Below are 17,293 nucleotides of genomic sequence, written 5' to 3'. Positions count from 1 at the left end.
ATGATTGTACGAGTTTTCTGATTGGAATTATACTTGTTTATGAAAATTATTATATTGCCGTGTGCATTGTATCGATCTGATGTTGAAGGCATTTTGTGGATTATGTTGGTAGTGATTCTGAGCCCTCCATGCCCCAAGGTGAGCCAGGTTCTTTGGCTCAATAAATTGTAAGTCAATATAAGTCCAGATATGTTTATTAGCCATGTTGTGGAAGCTGGAAGTATGTTCGATGTTGTGTTGTTTTATTTATTAGTCCAATCATATGAATGTGAGGACTCCCGTCCCCAAGATGGGTTATTTGATTCAGTAGTAGGCCTAGCTTAAGTTTTCTTTCCTTCCTGTTTTTTAGTCATTAATTTGTCGTTTTGTCATCGCTGCCATCGGTGGTTTGTACACATTTTCATGCTTTATTGACACGTGTTTATTGCGGACATATTCCCTCTCCCTACAACATTCGGTTCACATTGTTTTCGGGATCATGGTTGCATTCTAAGAACACAACATCCTTGCCGCGGTTTCAGGAGGAAGCTCCGGGGGGTCATTTATAGATAAAGCAAACATATCTTTTTTGAATGGTTTGCTTTCCCTTTTATTCCATTTTTGGGAACTTCTATTTTTTGGGCCAGTCTTTTTCCCCCTTTTTGTTCTAGTTACTAGCAAACATATCCGTGCGTTGTAACAGAAGAAAAAAACCTCATACACACACACACACTCGACAGCATTAATAAATACCTTGAAATCTTTCATGGTGTCACGCAACAAGCAACATGATAAGTGATTAAGGTAGGATGATTTTTGTAGTGTACAGTGTACTCAAGGAGTTTACAATTCATTATACAACAGAAATATCTACATAGTTGCCAGTATATGTTTACATCTTTGTTGTCGTTCCTCCTCAGTGATGCCTAACAAATACTGCATTAGGATGGAAATAGCAAAACAAAAATAGTACCATATAAAGAAGGCATTAATTAAGGTAGCATACTAGATATAATTTTTAAAATGATTAACATGTAAGGTAATATTATATTTAGAATCTACATATTTTTTGGACGAATTTTCATATATAACATATTAGATTTGGAGTTAGGGTTTGAAAGAAACGAATATTTTTAAAAGTATTTGGTCTCATAAAAAAAGAAAAAAAAGAAAAAAGTCAAACAGAGAGTAACTAGGCCAAACTAAACGGCGATTGCGCGAGCCATCTATATTCTACGCTCACCAAAAATTCTGAAAGAAAAGGAAGAAACAATGGAGAAGCTCAAGCCATTGTGATAGTTGTGTGGTCGTGACACTTAAGGGGGATTGCCTCTTTTTTTTTAACTTGTGGCACACTTTATTCAACTCAAATAAGGGATACATCAGAAACAAGTTCAGCTAGAATAAACTGTGGAGGATCATTATCCCACGAGATTACATAATTAGAATCGTAACAACATCTAGCTAACTTGTGTGCCACTTGGTTTGCCCCTCTTGAACAATGAGCATAAGATACAAACTCAATTCTTTGAGCTAATATAAAGCAATCACTCAAAATCGCCGAATAAAGACTCAGAATGTCCACTTCCCCCTTGCATGCTAAGATAATTTCGAGGCAGTCTGATTCAAAAATGATATTGGAACATCCAAGTTGGTCTGCAAGCATCATACCATTTTTCAATGCCATCGCCTCCTATTAATCTAAAGCAACGTCCGATGTAACATTTTTAAAAGAATGAATCGTTTTTTCCACTTACCGGTGGGATGGTGGGTAATTATTAACAACTGTCGGGGCAATATAATGACGGATGGGCATAAGCACTAATCACTTTATAAGTACTTGCAAAATGGCATATGTGTTGCAACGGGAGAAACAAAATCATAATCTCCAATCGCCATGATCATATTTTGCTGAATCACCAAGATACACTATCACTCTCATTTTTATAAAATCAGGAGCAACTTTTCAAAATCATGATTTTTTTGAAAATTATGAAAATATTTGAAATTGTGAACATTTTTCAAATTCGTGAACTTTTTTACAAGTTTTCGAACATTTTCAAAAATCATGATTATTTTATACTATTTGAAATATATTTTAAAGTTGTGGAAAATATTTAAACATTTTTCTTGAATCGGCAAACATTTCTAGGATTCACAATATTTTTTGGAAAATTGGGGGAATTGTTTTCTGAAATTCGTAGATATTTTTTTAATATAACGAACATTTATTAAAATGAATGGTTATTTAATGAATCAGCAAACATTTTATGAATCTATAGACTATCTTGTACGTCCAGAATAATTTTTGAATTTCTAGGACATTTTTCAATTCGTGAACATTTTTTGAATTAGCGAAACTATGTTCAATTTCATTAATATGTTTTAAGACACGAATGTTTTTTTAAATCAAGAACATTTTTTATTTTCTGAATATCTTTTTTTTGAAATTACGAACATTTTTTTGAATATGCAAACATTTTTTTAAATCACAAACATTTTTCGAATCCACAAACATTTAGAATTATTAAACTTTTATTTCAAGCTTTTATTTTTTTTGAAATTTCCAGAACTTTAATGAAGTCTCAAATTATTTAATGTATTAAAAAACGAAGACAGAAAAGGAAAAAAACAGGCTACCTGGACAGGGGCCGGCCCAAACAGGCGCGCTGTGTGCTTTTCCAGCACGCAGAGTGCATTATAGGGGGAGCAACTAGTTAACGAGCGCTCCTTCAGGAGCCTCGCAACGATTACCGCCACTTGGCGCGCTCTCAGCCATTCGCCACGTGTCGCGCTCTGGACGCTCCCTTCGGATTTTGTTTTTTTATTTTTCCGCACGCGTTTTCGGCTTTTTAAACGGTTTTTTCCGGGTTTTTTCGACGTTTTGGTTTTCTCCCGGTCTTTCTTAGCTTTTCGATCAAAAATTTTCTTTTTGCGAAAAAACGCGTTATTTTCCTTTCGCGAAAGTCAAGGTTTTTCTTCCGCGAGAGGCACGGTTGTGATTTATCGAGAGTCAGGGCCGTGCCTTTCAGAAATGAAAAAAAAACGCGTTTTCTGTTTTTTTCTTTCACGAGAGTCACGGCTTTGCTTCCGCGAGAGGCATGGTTGTGCTTCCGCGGGAGTCACGGCCGTGCCTCTCGGAAAGAGAAAAACAAAACGCATTTTCTGTTTTTTTTTCTTTCGTGAGAGTCACGGTTTTGCTTCCGCGAGAGGCACGGTTGTGCTTACGCGAAAGTCACGGCCGTGCCTCTCGGAAAGGGAAAAAATACGCGTTTTCTGTTTTTTTTTCTTTTACGAAAGTCACGGTTTTGCTTTCGCGAGAGGCACGGTTGTGCTTTCGCGAGAGTCACGGCCGTGCCTCTCGAAAACGAAAAAAACGCGTTTTCTGTTTTTTTCCTTCCACGAGAGTCATGGTTTTGCTTCCACGAGAGGCACGGTTGTGATTTCGCGAGAGGCACGGGCGTGCCTCTTTCGGAAAGGGAAAAAAACCATGCTCCCGGTTCGTTTTTTTCATCCGTTTTTTTTCGTGAAAAAAAGTTCGTCAAAATTTATCAGCATGGGATCTAGTTTTGAAGATCTCGACGCGAGGAATCCAATGGTGAAATTGGTTGGAGATTTGGACGCACGGTTTAAGAGATAAAACGTTTTGAATAAACGAATCTACGAAAAAAGGGAAAACTTCCAGGTTGCGACAAGTGGCGCGCTGCATGCGCGCCACTTGTCGCGATCTGGGAAAGTGGAGTGTTCATTGCAACGAGTACTCCTTAATTAGTAATTTCGCAGTATAGGAGGTTTCAACTGCAAGGGCCCGCCCAGGTGGGAATTCCATGTGTGAAACTTTTTGTGTCACTTATAGGTGGTATGAGTGGGTAATATTTCGCAACTTTGGGGCAATATATGTGACGTACCGCAGGTAGCACTTATGACTTTATAGATACTAGCAAAATAGCTCGTGCGTTCCAACGGGAGAAAAAATACCACACAATAACCATGACTAAAGACCCCAATAGGTCGATGTCCTTTATTTCAACATGGCATCTTATCAGTCTTGCCATTTATCCTTCTTCCCGCTCTCACCGACGGACATGCATGATTATAGATAGTTTCTTTCGTCTTTATTTTGTTTTTGTTGAGGTGTTCATTTTTAATTTGAATCGGCGCCGGTACGAAAAAAACAGGTCGTACACTATTGATTAATGTTGCATCCTAAAAAACATTTTAAAAATTATTAACATGTGAAACAACATCTATTTAGATTCTACGCATTTTTCTAATCAATTTTAATATATAACATGTTAAAATTGGAGTTGGGGTTTGAAAGATATGATTATATTTTTGAAGTGTTTGAATATGTCCCTAAGCAACATGTAAAAATGATTCACATGTAAAAATAACATCATATTCATATTCTGCATATTTTTCTAATCAATTTTCATGTATAACATGTTAAAATTGAGTTACAGTTTAAAAGATATGAATATTAAAAAATGTTTGAATCTAAAAACATGGTAACCAAACAACCACTTAGAGATGCCCTGCCTAGCGATTCCTGAATATATTCTTTCTAGAATGAAAATGGTACCAAGAAGAGAAGCCCGACTATGGACTGCAGTATGGGCTTTGGTCAACACTCGGCTTGGAAACAGAACTGAGCCGTAAACTCTGTGTGTATTGCGAGAGAGCGGAGCTCGGTTACATATACATCGAGACCCCTACATGCAGGGCACGTCTCGTGGTGGTTGCGTTAGACTAGGAGGGATCCTGAAGACTAGCCTACCTAGTTACAACAGATTACAGGATAATCATCAACACAAGTGTACATACAATGAACGTGACAGTTCAACACCCCCCCGCAGTCCGAACGGCGCTTGGCAAGACGTTCAGACTGGAGCGAAAATCACGAAACACCGAGGACGGAAGTCCCTTGGTGAAAACATCAGCAAACTGGGATGCTGTCGGGACGTGCAACACCTTCACCTCCCCGAGTGCCACACGGTCTCGTACAAAGTGCAGGTCGATCTCCACATGCTTCGTGCGTTGGTGCTGGATGGGATTAGACGAGAGATAGACAGCACTCACATTATCACAGTACACAACCGTAGCTCGATGAGGGGGGCGATGAAGCTCGATGAGGAGTTGGCGAAGCCAGCAGGACTCAGCCACACAGTTAGCGACTGCACGGTACTCCGCCTCGGCACTGGAACGGGACACCGTGTGTTGGCGCTTGGAGGACCAAGACACCAAGTTGGCGCCGAGGAAGACGCAGAACCCCGAGGTGGAGCGGCGGGTGTCAGGACAACCGGCCCAGTCAGCGTCACTGTACGCAAGAAGATCAGACGAGGATGAGCGGTGGAGCTGAAGCCCGTAGTGAGTCGTGCCACGAAGATAGCGAAGAACCCGCTTAAGCAGCTGATAGTGACCATCCATAGGAGCATGCATGACAAGACAGAGCTGCTGGACGGCATACGAAAGATCAGGTCGGGTGAGGGTGAGGTACTGGAGAGCGCCAGCAAGACGGCGATAGTGTGTAGGATCGGGGTAGGGAGCGCCGGAAGTGGCGGAGAGCTTGCTACTAGTGTCGACAGGGGTGGAGATGGGTTTGCAGTTTAGCATGCGAGCTCGATCTAAAATCTCAAGTGCGTACTGCTCCTGGGAAAGAAAGAGACCGGCGGCGGAGCGGTGAACATTCACCCTGAGGAAGTGATGAATGTCGCCGAGATCACTCATGGAGAACTCACCGGCGAGGGAGTCGACGAGTGTCTGGAGGAGGGTGGCGGTGCTGGCGGTGAGTATGATGTCGTCGACATACAATAGGAGATAGGCGACCATGGTGCCACGGTGCAAGATGAATAGTGAGGTGTCGCACTTTGAGGACACAAAACCGAGGGAGTGAAGGAAGCGTGTGAACCGGAGAAACCATGTACGGGGTGCCTGTTTGAGCCCGTAGAGAGATTTGTTGAGACGACAAACGTGCGTAGGGGAAGTGGCGTCAGCGAAGCCGGAAGGCTGCTGGCAGTAGACGGTCTCGGCGAGGTCACCATGAAGGAAGGCATTCTTGACATCCATCTGACGGATGGGCCAAGAGTGAGCAGTGGCGATGCTGAGGACGACCCGGATGGTGGCCGGCTTAACCACGGGGCTGAAGGTCTCCCCGTAGTCCACACCCGGCTGCTGTGTGAAGCCGCGAACCACCCATCGTGCTTTGTACCGGGCCAGAGAGCCGTCGGGGTGGAGCTTGTGGCGGAATATCCATTTCCCGGTCACCACGTTGACACCTGCAGGACAAGGAACCAAAGACCACGTATCATTCCGAATTAGCGCATTATACTCATCAAGCATTGCGGCACGCCAGTTTGGATCCTTAAGTGCTGCCCGATACGAGGAGGGAATGGGGGAAGGAGCATTGGCGACGTGGAGATCAAAGATCTTCTTAGGCATGGCATAACCTGTTTTCCGGCGCGTTTTCATGGGATGTGGGTTGGTAGGTGGTGGTATAGGCACGGCGCGCGGGGGCAGTGGCTGCATGGGAGGCGGCACGGGAAAACATGGTGGCGAGGGGGTCGAAAAAAGCGAGCGGCGTGAGATGGATAAGGTGGGGCCGGAGGGCTGTGGAGGCGTCGGGGCGGGCGTAGTAGCGCATGGCGTAGTGGGCCGCAGGATGGGGTCGGGGGACCGGGTTGGGCATGCAGAGGCGGGGATTGGCGCATGGCGTAGTGGGGCCGTGGTTGGTCCCGCGGTGGGAACAGACACGCGCGTGGGAGGCGCGCTCGCTCGATCGGAGCGAACAGGTGGGGGGGCGGGAGCGGGGAGTGGGTGGTCCAGGTACGAGGAACGGGATCCGAGGGCAGGAGAACTGGCGGAGGTGGGATTTTCTGTGGCAACGGAGTCGGACGACACAGAGAAGGGAAAAATGTTTTCATCGAAAGTGACATGGCGAGAAAAGATAACTTTCCTGGTGGCAAGGTCGAAGCATCTGTATCCCTTTTGTTCGCGTGGGTACCCTAGGAAGACGCAACGTGTCGAGCGAGGAGAAAGTTTGTGCGGTGCTGTGGCAGAGATATTAGGAAAGCAAAGGCACCCAAAGGTTCGAAGATGATCGTAGGTGGGGTGGGCGCCATAGAGGAGGAAATAGGGTGTGAAATGGTGGATGGCGCGGGATGGACGAATGTTAAGGAGAGTGGTGGCGGTGTGTAGTGCCTCAACCCAAAAGGCAGGAGGCATACCGGCTTGTAAGAGCAAGGTACGAACGACGTCGTTGGTGGTATGGATGTGACGTTCGGCTTTTCCGTTCTGTGGAGAGGTATGGGGGCACGTGAGACGAAAGGAGATGCCGTGAGAAGAGAAGTAGTCGCGTAGTGCGGTAGTAAGAAACTCCCCACAATTGTCACATTGCACACACCGAATGAGAACACCAAATTGGGTAAAAATAAAATGAAGGAAACGAAGTAAAATGGCACAAGTGTCGGATTTGGCACGCAGCGGAAAAGTCCAAGAAAAATGAGTGTAATCATCAATAATGACAAGATAATATTTATAGCCAGAGTAGCTCAAGACCGGCGACGTCCAAACATCACAATGAATTAAATGAAATGGGGCAGTAGTGTAGGAGGTGGAGGTGGCAAAAGGCAGCCGTGTATGCTTGCCCATTTGATACGCACTACAGAGATGGGAGGGCCGGACATCATTATTACATGTGGTAAGAAAATCCAAAGGAAAACGGGAAAAAGTAGATGAGCTAGGATGCCCAAGCCGCCTATGCCAGAGATCATGGGTGGAGATGACGAATGCTTGCGTGGTGGTGGCGCCTTTATTTGCATGGAAGGGGTATAAATCACCATCACTGTTGACCCTCAGGAGCACCTCCTTGGTTGCTAGGTCCTTCACGGAAAATCCAAGGGGGCCAAACTCAACAGAACACAAATTGTCACGAGTGAATTTACGAACGGAAATGAGATTTTTGACGATATTAGGAGACAAAAGAATATGGTGAATGTAGAAGGGTTTGGGAGGGAGATGAGCAGTACCAATAGCAAGCACAGGGAGCCGAGAACCATTACCGACAATAATATGACGAGTGTAAGGAGCTAATAGGGAACGAAACGAGGACAAAGTACCTGGATCCCCGGTGACGTGGGACGCCGCACCCGTATCCATAATCCAGTCGGCGTTCAGAGGGAAGGCGGATCCGTAGCTCGGAGCCGCGTGGTACATGGCCGAGGCGTCCCAGTGAGGGGGAGCCGCGGCGTACGGTGTGGGAGCAGGTGGCGCCGGCGTGGTAGAGTAGAGCAGTGGGTAGGCCTGCGTTGGAGCGCCCGGACGGGGCCCAAGCACGCCCGCCGAGTTCGGCGGGATCCAAGGAGCACGAGGCGGAGGGAAAGGCGCCCCGACGGGAGCGAAGTAGCCCAGCCAGGGGGTGGCGCCAGCACCGCGGCCAGGAGGAGCATCGCCGCGGCCACGGCCGCGGCCGCGCCCACGGTTGCCGCGCCCACGGTGCGCCCCGAGCTGGCCACCACGCCCGCCGCTGCCATGAGCGGCGCGATCACCGCCGCGATCACCGCGATCGCCACCGCGATCACCACCACGGTCGCCGCCGCGGGCACCGTCACGATCCCCACGTTCGTCGTTCTGGACAGCGAGCACCTGAGAGCTTTCGGCGCGGGCGCGCCTGTCCAGGGAGAGCTCGGCGAGGACAAGACGGGACCGCGCTTGCTGGAAGGTGGGGAGGGGAACGGTGGACTGGATGATGGCGGCCTGCATGGCGAACTTGGGGCCCAGCCCGTCCAGCATCTGCAGGGTCAGAGTACGATCAGTCACGGGCTCGCGGACGTCGGCGAGCGCGGTGGCGATGCCCTGGAGACGGCGACAGTAGTCGTTGATGCAGAGGTCGCCGCGAACCGTCGCCCGGAACTCCTGGCCGAGATGCATCGCGTGCTCGGCCTCGTTGGCGAGGAAGTACTCGTGGATCCTAGTCCAGATGGTGAAGGCGGTGGAGCCGGGAGGAGCGACGATGTCGAGGAGGTCCCCCTCAATGGTGGTGAAGAACCAGAGGATGACGGTGTTGTCGTCGTCACGCCAGGCCTGGTCAGCCAGCCGTTGGGCCGAGCCCTCCCGCACGTGGCTCTCTGCATGGTAGCGCGCGAGAAGGAGGTTGATGTAGTTGCGCCAGCGCTGGAAGTTGGTGCCGTCCAAAGCGAGCTTGAAGTCGATGACGCCGGAAATGCTCGCCGGCAGAGCCGGAGAGGCACCGCAGGAGGAAGGAGACGCAGCGGGATTGGGTGGGAGGGTGGTAAGAGGAAGAGCTGAGCCGGAGTTGTCGGCGGAGAGCGGAGCGCGGGGGCGCGCCTCGACGCTGGGATCAGCAGGGAGGGCTGCTGTAGCGGCGCCGTCGGCGAGCGCGGCGGCGGCGGCTGCAGCCTTGGAGGAGTCGGCATCTGCCTGAGGAGAAGGAGGAGTAACCATCGCTCTGATACCAAACTGAGCCGTAAACTCTGTGTGTATTGCGAGAGAGCGGAGCTCGGTTACATATACATCGAGACCCCTACATGCAGGGCACGTCTCGTGGTGGTTGCGTTAGACTAGGAGGGATCCTGAAGACTAGCCTACCTAGTTACAACAGATTACAGGATAATCATCAACACAAGTGTACATACAATGAACGTGACAGTTCAACAAACAGGACTAAGTCACGAGGGCCCAACCCAGTTCGCGGCGACCAGTAGTTTCTTCTCTTTCTTCTTCCTCCCCCACCGCGGCCTCCTCCTCCCGCCGCCGGCGCCGTCTCGCCGCCACCTCCTCCGCCTCCTTGCTCCCCCACCAACCTAACTTTCAGTCTCCGCCCACCATTCCGCGGCGTGGGCGTGAGAGCCAGGAGCGATATGCATCCTGAGAAGAGATCGAGCCATCTCTCATTGGGTTTCTCTTTACTTCTTCCGATGAATCGACAGGTGCTCGTTTCCTGTTACTCTTTCACTAGATTATTCCGTGCCTGTACGAGATCTCGCGCGATTAGAATTTGTTTACTTTGTGATGCCCTCGGTTGCAGCTTCGGCGAACAACAGCTAACAGTTCAGTTACTGTTACTTAGCTCAGTTAGTTTATCTACTATAGATTGGAGTTACTGGTTTTACTTGGTATCCATGTACAGGTGCTCATTCTGAATCTATAAATTCATCTCCAGCGGGTAGAGTTTTTAACCTCGGTCACAGGTAAAACGAGCACCAGCCATGGTCCTATGGATTCAGTCACTGTCACTTAGCTCGACTCGGGACCAGGCGCGGACTGAACATCATTGCTAGCAGGATGCCACAGTTGATGAGCAGGATGGCATTCAACAACTGGTTGCGTGGGACTGGAGTAATTAAGTTTGGCATGAAATTCCTGTCACGTCAGTAATCCTTTTCTCCATGAAGCATAAAGCTTTATTTAGCCAGATGATGCAATGCGGTTTATTCTGAGAACAAATGAGCCGGCTGTCAAAAAGACTTGTCAATGACCCATTTGATGGTCTAGAGTAACCCGCACAAGAAGGCAGCATTGACTGACTTGCGAGGTCGCTGTGAGGCAGCACAACCACAAAAAGGTAGCAGTGCATTATAATGTGGCCAAATCAACCACATCAACGTCCTCTAAAGTCTCAAAATCAGTTGCTACTTTTCTTTTTCTCCCCTCATGCATGTCTTCTTACTTGGGCTAGAATTATCTGCACCAAAAGCCAAAAGGTATTGACTGACTTACAAGATCAGCTGCAGCATAGCCACAAGAAAAGTAGCTGCGTAATTTAATGTGGCCATTGCGATCTCACTTTCACATCGCATCAAACCCACCACAGCCACAGCCACAGCCACATCCACAGGAATCAAAGTGCAACTATGCAACCATTAGTATGCAGAATCAAAGCTGGCATGACTTGATAAGAAATTCCCTGAGACATACGCTGTATACACTATAAAAATGCCCATATATTCTCCCCCTAATAGAATCCCCACACCTGCAAAGTTGCAGTGCTGCCTGACCTGAATTTCTTGAGCGAAGTTGGGAGCTGTGCCTGTAGATCATGGACATCTTGCCGGTGATCTATGCACTACTCCATTTGTTGGTACTCCAGTTATTAGGAAAGCTAACTGCGCTAGCATCTGGAGTTGTAACAAGCCACAACTCCGAAGGGAACTGGGCGCCTCCATCACTTGCTATGCTCGATGGTTGCCCGAAGAGCTGTGGCATTCTGAGCTTCGACTACCCCTTCGGCATCGGATCCAGGTGCTCCCGTGGGCCTGACTTCTACCTCACTTGCAACGACACTGCTCAGCCCCCCAAACTCTTCTTGCACGATGGCATCCTCGAGGTGATCGAGGACATCGTAGTTGGCACAGATGGTATTTCCACGTACAACCCTGGAAGATTTATCTACACGATGTTTCAATGTACCATCCCCATGAAATCAGGTGTCCGTGTGTACAACTTGACATTGAAACCGCCTGGGAAGTCCTTCAGCTTTTTGCACACCTTGCTAAACATCACCGGTTGTGATCTGGATGTGTACTGGGTCAAGGGAAATGCTAGCACAACCATGCGCGTCTGCCGGACTACATGCCCAGACCATGGGATCACAGAGACAGGGGCTAGGGAGACCTGTAACGGCATCGGATGTTGTCGCTTTGTTATGGACAGCATTGTCGACACTGTTGAGCTCAAATTTGTCCATGACCAAAACAGAAGTAACGGCCGAGCACACTCTAACGGGACCTCTCTACTGTGGGATAGAATCAGCATAACTAGTTATGGGAGTGATATGGTATGGAATATAGTGGATCAGCCCAACTGTCTTAGCACCATGCACAACAGGACGGCCTATGCCTGTATCAGCAAGCATTCAGAGTGCTTCGATGTAGGTGTCGCATCAAGCAATGGCTACAACTGCAATTGTAACCAAGGTTATACAGGCAACCCCTTCATTCAGGATGGCTGCTCTAGTGACAAAGGTAATTTCTTTTCCTAATCAAGCAAGCAAATATACAACTGCTGTTAGCTATTTTGGGACTGGAATTGGAATACGTGCTAACCTTTTATTGATCAATCAGGGTATAATCCAGTTCAGAGCAAAGCTCGATGTACTCGTTGGTGCGGTAACATTAGTATGCAATTCCCATTTGGATTTGAAGAGGGTTGTTTTGCAAGGGACCAGTTTCGCCTCAACTGCACAAATGTGACGTCATCAACTGTTTTCTGGTGGGGGCGTCAGGTAATTGACATAAATGTTGATGCAGGGACCATAAATTTCACCGAACCCGAATCAGTAGAGATGTTTCTAGAGAACAGTCTTTTTGTTAGATCTGGGTCATCTCTGCAATGGGTTGCTGCTAACTTAAGTTGCGTAGAAGCCCAACAAAATAGGTCTGGATATGCTTGTGTGAGTACCAACAGCAAGTGTATGGAAGTAAACGCTGGAGAAGCATACATGGGTTACCACTGCAAATGCTCAGATGGCTTCCAAGGAAATCCATACGTTCAAAGTGGTTGTCGAGGTAGTCACAATCTATCTCTAGACTCTCTAAACTGAAGTTGTACAAATATATCCAAAGACATGTGTTATTTAAAAAATTATGATGCATTATTATTGTACACTGAAAATACTTCTCTGTATCTATTATGTTTCATCTTATTTTGGAGGGATATCTATTATGTTTCATCATTCATGTACATTTCGTTTGAATTGATTATGTCTGTATTCCGTGTTAACTGGATAATGTATTCTGTTCAATATTATATATTTTATCGATGCATTTTATCAAGATTTCGTTATTTTCAGATATTAATGAATGCCTTCAACCAAACAGTTGTAAAGAGATCTGCCATAACACAGAAGGAAGCTTCAATTGTACTGAATGTCCTTACAAGACACAGTATGATCCATTTAAAATGCAGTGTACTAGGACAAAAGAGCGGACTCTGCTCTTAGGTAACATTATTATTGTCATCTTTATGATAGACAAGATAAAACTGAAACTTAAAAAAGTTTAATGACTGCAGGTATAATTATTGGGCTATCCTGCGGTTTTGCTATTCTACTTCCGAGCTTCAGTTCAGTACTTCTCATTCGTAGATGGAAAAGAAATGTTCAACAGCAACTGCAGAAGAATTATTTCCAGAAGAACCAAGGTCTTCTCCTAGAAACATTGATATCATCTGATGAAACTGCAACTGAGAATACTAAGATTTTCTCGCTAGAAGAGCTAGAGAAGGCAACAAATAGTTTTGATCCTACACTTATCATCGGACGTGGGGGCCATGGCATGGTTTACAAAGACATATTGTCTGATCAGCGCGTCGTTGCAGTAAAAAAGTCTAAGGTCATTGAGCAGTCCGAGATCAGTCAATTCATCAATGAGGTCGCAGTGCTCACTCAGATAAACCACAGAAATATTGTGAAGCTATTTGGATGATGTCTCGAAACAGAGGTTCCGCTGCTGGTGTATGATTATGTATCCAGTGGCTCACTGTCTGAAGTTCTTCATGCAGATGCAAGTGATGGTTTTTCTTTATCTTGGGGTGATTATTTAAGGATTGCCCTCGAAACAGCAGGAGCTCTATCTTATCTCCACTCTTCAGCTTCCATATCAATCTTCCATCGTGATGTGAAGTCCTCAAATATACTCTTGGATGTGAACTACACAGCTAAAGTTTCAGATTTTGGTGCGTCCAGATTGGTTCCTATCGATCAAACACACATTGTTACAAATGTGCAGGGTACATTTGGGTACTTAGATCCAGAGTATTTCCATACTAGGCAGCTGAACGGGAAGAGTGACGTGTACAGTTTTGGTGTGGTACTGGTGGAGTTGCTTCTCAGAATGAAACCTGTTTTCACAAGTGAATCAGGCACGATCAAGAGCTTGTCGAACTATTTTCTCCAGGAGTTCAATGAAGGAAGAATCACAGGTATTGTTAATTCCCAGGTCCTCGAAGAAGCAACCGAAGAAGAAATCAACACTGTCGCCTCTTTGGCAGAGCGGTGCTTGAGGCTACACGGCGAAGAAAGACCAACCATGAAACAGGTGGAGACGGAACTGCAGACTCTCCAGACGGAACGGGTAAAGTCATCTCAGGCAGATCCAAGGAATGAAGAACCGATGCCACCAAGGACGTTAACTCGAAGGACTATATCTACTCGGCAATCGTCTGTACCGTCAGGAGAAAGCCAACGACGATATAGCTTGGAGGCAGAGTTCATGTCATCTGCTAGCATACCACGCTAGATGAAATTGTGTAGTTCATAATAATGGATAATTTCTTTCCCTGTTTTGTGAAGTGTTGCTAGGACCAGTATTACAGGCTAGTTAGATTGGTGTTGTAATACTAAGTCAATTTATGTCCAGATGATTTCAGGCATCATGATTGTATCAGTTTCTCGGTTGGAATTTTGTTTACTTATATAGGTAGACTGGTTTTTATTACCTTGAGATGTGGAGTGAATTACTGGCATACGCTCATATAGGTAGAATGATTTTGAGCACTCCTGTTTTCTGGTCGTTGCCACCGTTGGTACATTGCTATGCTTTCTCGGCACCTCTTTTAATACAAATATACTATGTTTTGAGTTTTTTTCTCTCGGCGCAAATATTCGGCAAACAGAAGGAGAATGTACAGCATAAGAGAATGTACCTCTTTGGGTCCCATTGCATTGCTCGCTCTCCCTTCTCCAACTTGTGCCTCAATGTCAGACAGCAGCAGAGGCCTCTGAAGAATTGGGTGCATAATGTTGTATGCTGAAATCGAGGATGTCAAAACGATCTCAGGCGTGGGGGCAACCTGTATTTCGAATTAAAGGAAAATGATTGTTATCATGACAGGAGATTCATGCCAAGCTTAGATGGAGAACCGCACAACTGAAAGCCCTTGCCGTGAAAATTGGTGGTAACATTTGAGCAGAGAAGCCAAGGCTACTTCATAAAAAATGTTCAATCTGCACAGAAACCCACTGGCAGGTGGGCATTGTTTGAATGCGGAACGGTACTGCACAATCGATTGTGGATGCCGCGCGCCCCCATCAACCCGTCTGGCAACCTTCAGTCCCGCATAGTGGAAGATAAGCTAACTGACAGCTACTAACTGAAGTCCTCCCCAATTTTAGCCGTTGTCTGCTCAAGCTGCAACCGAGGGCAGACGGAAGCAAAAATTCAGACCGCTAGAGACTGATTCGAGATACAGGTTGAAATCAAGATTAACAGGAAACGCACCTGTAGACGGATTGATTTGGATTTTGATTTTTGAGGGCAAACACGTGGATTCATCACCAGAAGTCCAGAACTGAAGAGCACCCAGTTAGGGACTTAGAAGTGGATTCATCAATTTAATGGACTTAGGGAAGTTGCGCCCGTTTTTCCGCAGCCTTCTCCACCATCGCACCCAGTTAGGGAAACGCACCTGTAGACGGATTGATTTGGATTTTGAGGGCAACAAGTGGATTCACCACCAGAACTAAAGAGCACCCGGTGTCTTACACTGTTAGGACTTAGGGAAGTTGCGCCCATTTTTTCCGCAGCCTTCTCCACCATCGAAGAAGGTGCCGCTCTCACTCTCGCTCGCTCGCTTCTCTCTATCACGCCGGCGGAAGCGTGGGGAGGCGGCTCCTTGTTATCGGCGGCGGTGTGTGGTGTCTGGTGTGTGTGTGTGTGGAGAGACAGGGGGGACTGGGTCTCAGGTCGGCGGTGCATATGGCAAGACTGCCGCCGCCGGCGGTGGAGCAAGACGGCGGAGGGAGGCGCCGCCCGATTGGACCGTCGAGGTGGTGGAGGAAGACAGAGAGAAGAATGTGGTCGCCCGCATTGGTTGTGTCCTCACTCTTCTTTTAGCAACGGTTGGGCCCTCATTTTTGCCTTCCGTCCTGGGGTCCATAATGACGGCCGAAGCCCATAATGCGGCCCATGCTCGAACGTTCTTCTCCTGCTCGGTCCAGTGTAACTCCACTTCCCGTAAAAAAAATGTAGCTCCACTTACCAAACAACACTTTTTTTTTCACCCTCTTAGCTGGCGAACGTTCACTCAGAGGGATGGAAATTGCAAACATTTTTATGGCAATTTAGTTGTAGGGGGCGGCAATTTCTTCAGACTAGCATGACAACTTCACGGTAGAGAAGTCATTTAAAAAGAAAGTTGTCATCATTTGATCTCGATTAAATGTTATGTGTGCGTTCGCTAGGAGTTCCTTTCAAGCGAACGTTTCGCCTGTTAGCATTACGTTTTCAAGCTGTGATCATCAAAGAAATAACAAACACAAACAAAAGATGACTACTTGAGCAATTTTTTTTGACAAACATAGTACAACCACGAACTCTCACAAAATACGTACATATACTCACCCATATAAACGCATGCACGCACACCCTATCCACTTCACTATCGTCCACCATTGAAATAATATTTCGTCTTTATGATACACCAAAGCGTCAAACCTAGGTGTTGATCCCTGGAGGATTGGTGGTAACACTACCCTCCTAACCATCCAATTACATGGTGGTTCATTTTTTTATCACAAACCAAACAAAACAAAGATTCAAAAAGAAAACATCAGTCAAGAAACATATTTCATGAGGTGTAACTCCAGCCTCAACACCAAAAATATCCAAAACTAAAAATAACCATTACCCACAATTTTGACACTCCCATAGAATGCTAGATAAGAGGGTTTTTTTTCCAAAAGGCCAAAGGCCATATATTAGCTAATACAAACCCTTGTGAAAACACTCTTACATACGTCGAAAATATGGGGGTGGTGAAGTCTTCATTCTCCTGCATTCACCTGTGACGCATCGTGAGAAAAGCTCGTTGCCGCCTCTCGACCTCTATCTAAATGGAGCAAATATTTTAAACTCGGGAACTCGTAGAAGCAGTGGCCCATAAGTCACCGATGTAGACCAGAAGACGATGGCGATCTATGTAGCAAATTGCCGCTACAGAGAAGAAAACATTGGAGAGTTAGAACGCCCTAGATCCAACTAGGCAGACTTGGAGAACACAAATCTCACAAGCTCCTAAACGAGGCCGAGGCTGGGAGACTTTCATCCGTTAAAATGGAGTTGGAGTATTGAAACGCACAACCCATTGTCTCCTCCGTAGGAGAACGCCACTGAGACAAACCTCCTGAAGGAAAAGCTAAATCTGAAATCACACCATTCTCCACACATTTCCCGATGATACAAAGAGGCATCATCGGATCGCGCGGGAGACTTGGAGACCTTATTCCACTCCAACAACGATGCCATCGTCTCGTCGTAGTCATTCGAAGACCAAACCCTAAATATTATTAGCCGTACTGCCA

The 17,293-nt window shown here is 46.6% G+C and overlaps 1 pseudogene; it reads left to right on the top strand.

The window, feature by feature from the left end:
- Positions 1–9,465: 9,465 nt before the first annotated feature.
- Positions 9,466–14,331, top strand: LOC123063643 (wall-associated receptor kinase 5-like; annotated as a pseudogene).
- Positions 14,332–17,293: the final 2,962 nt, after the last annotated feature.

The sequence above is a fragment of the Triticum aestivum genome, chromosome 3A (assembly GCF_018294505.1).
Source record: "Triticum aestivum cultivar Chinese Spring chromosome 3A, IWGSC CS RefSeq v2.1, whole genome shotgun sequence".
Lineage (NCBI taxonomy): Eukaryota > Viridiplantae > Streptophyta > Magnoliopsida > Poales > Poaceae > Triticum > Triticum aestivum.
Note: the sequence above shows the minus strand (reverse complement) of the source record. Positions and strands in the feature narration are given on the sequence as shown.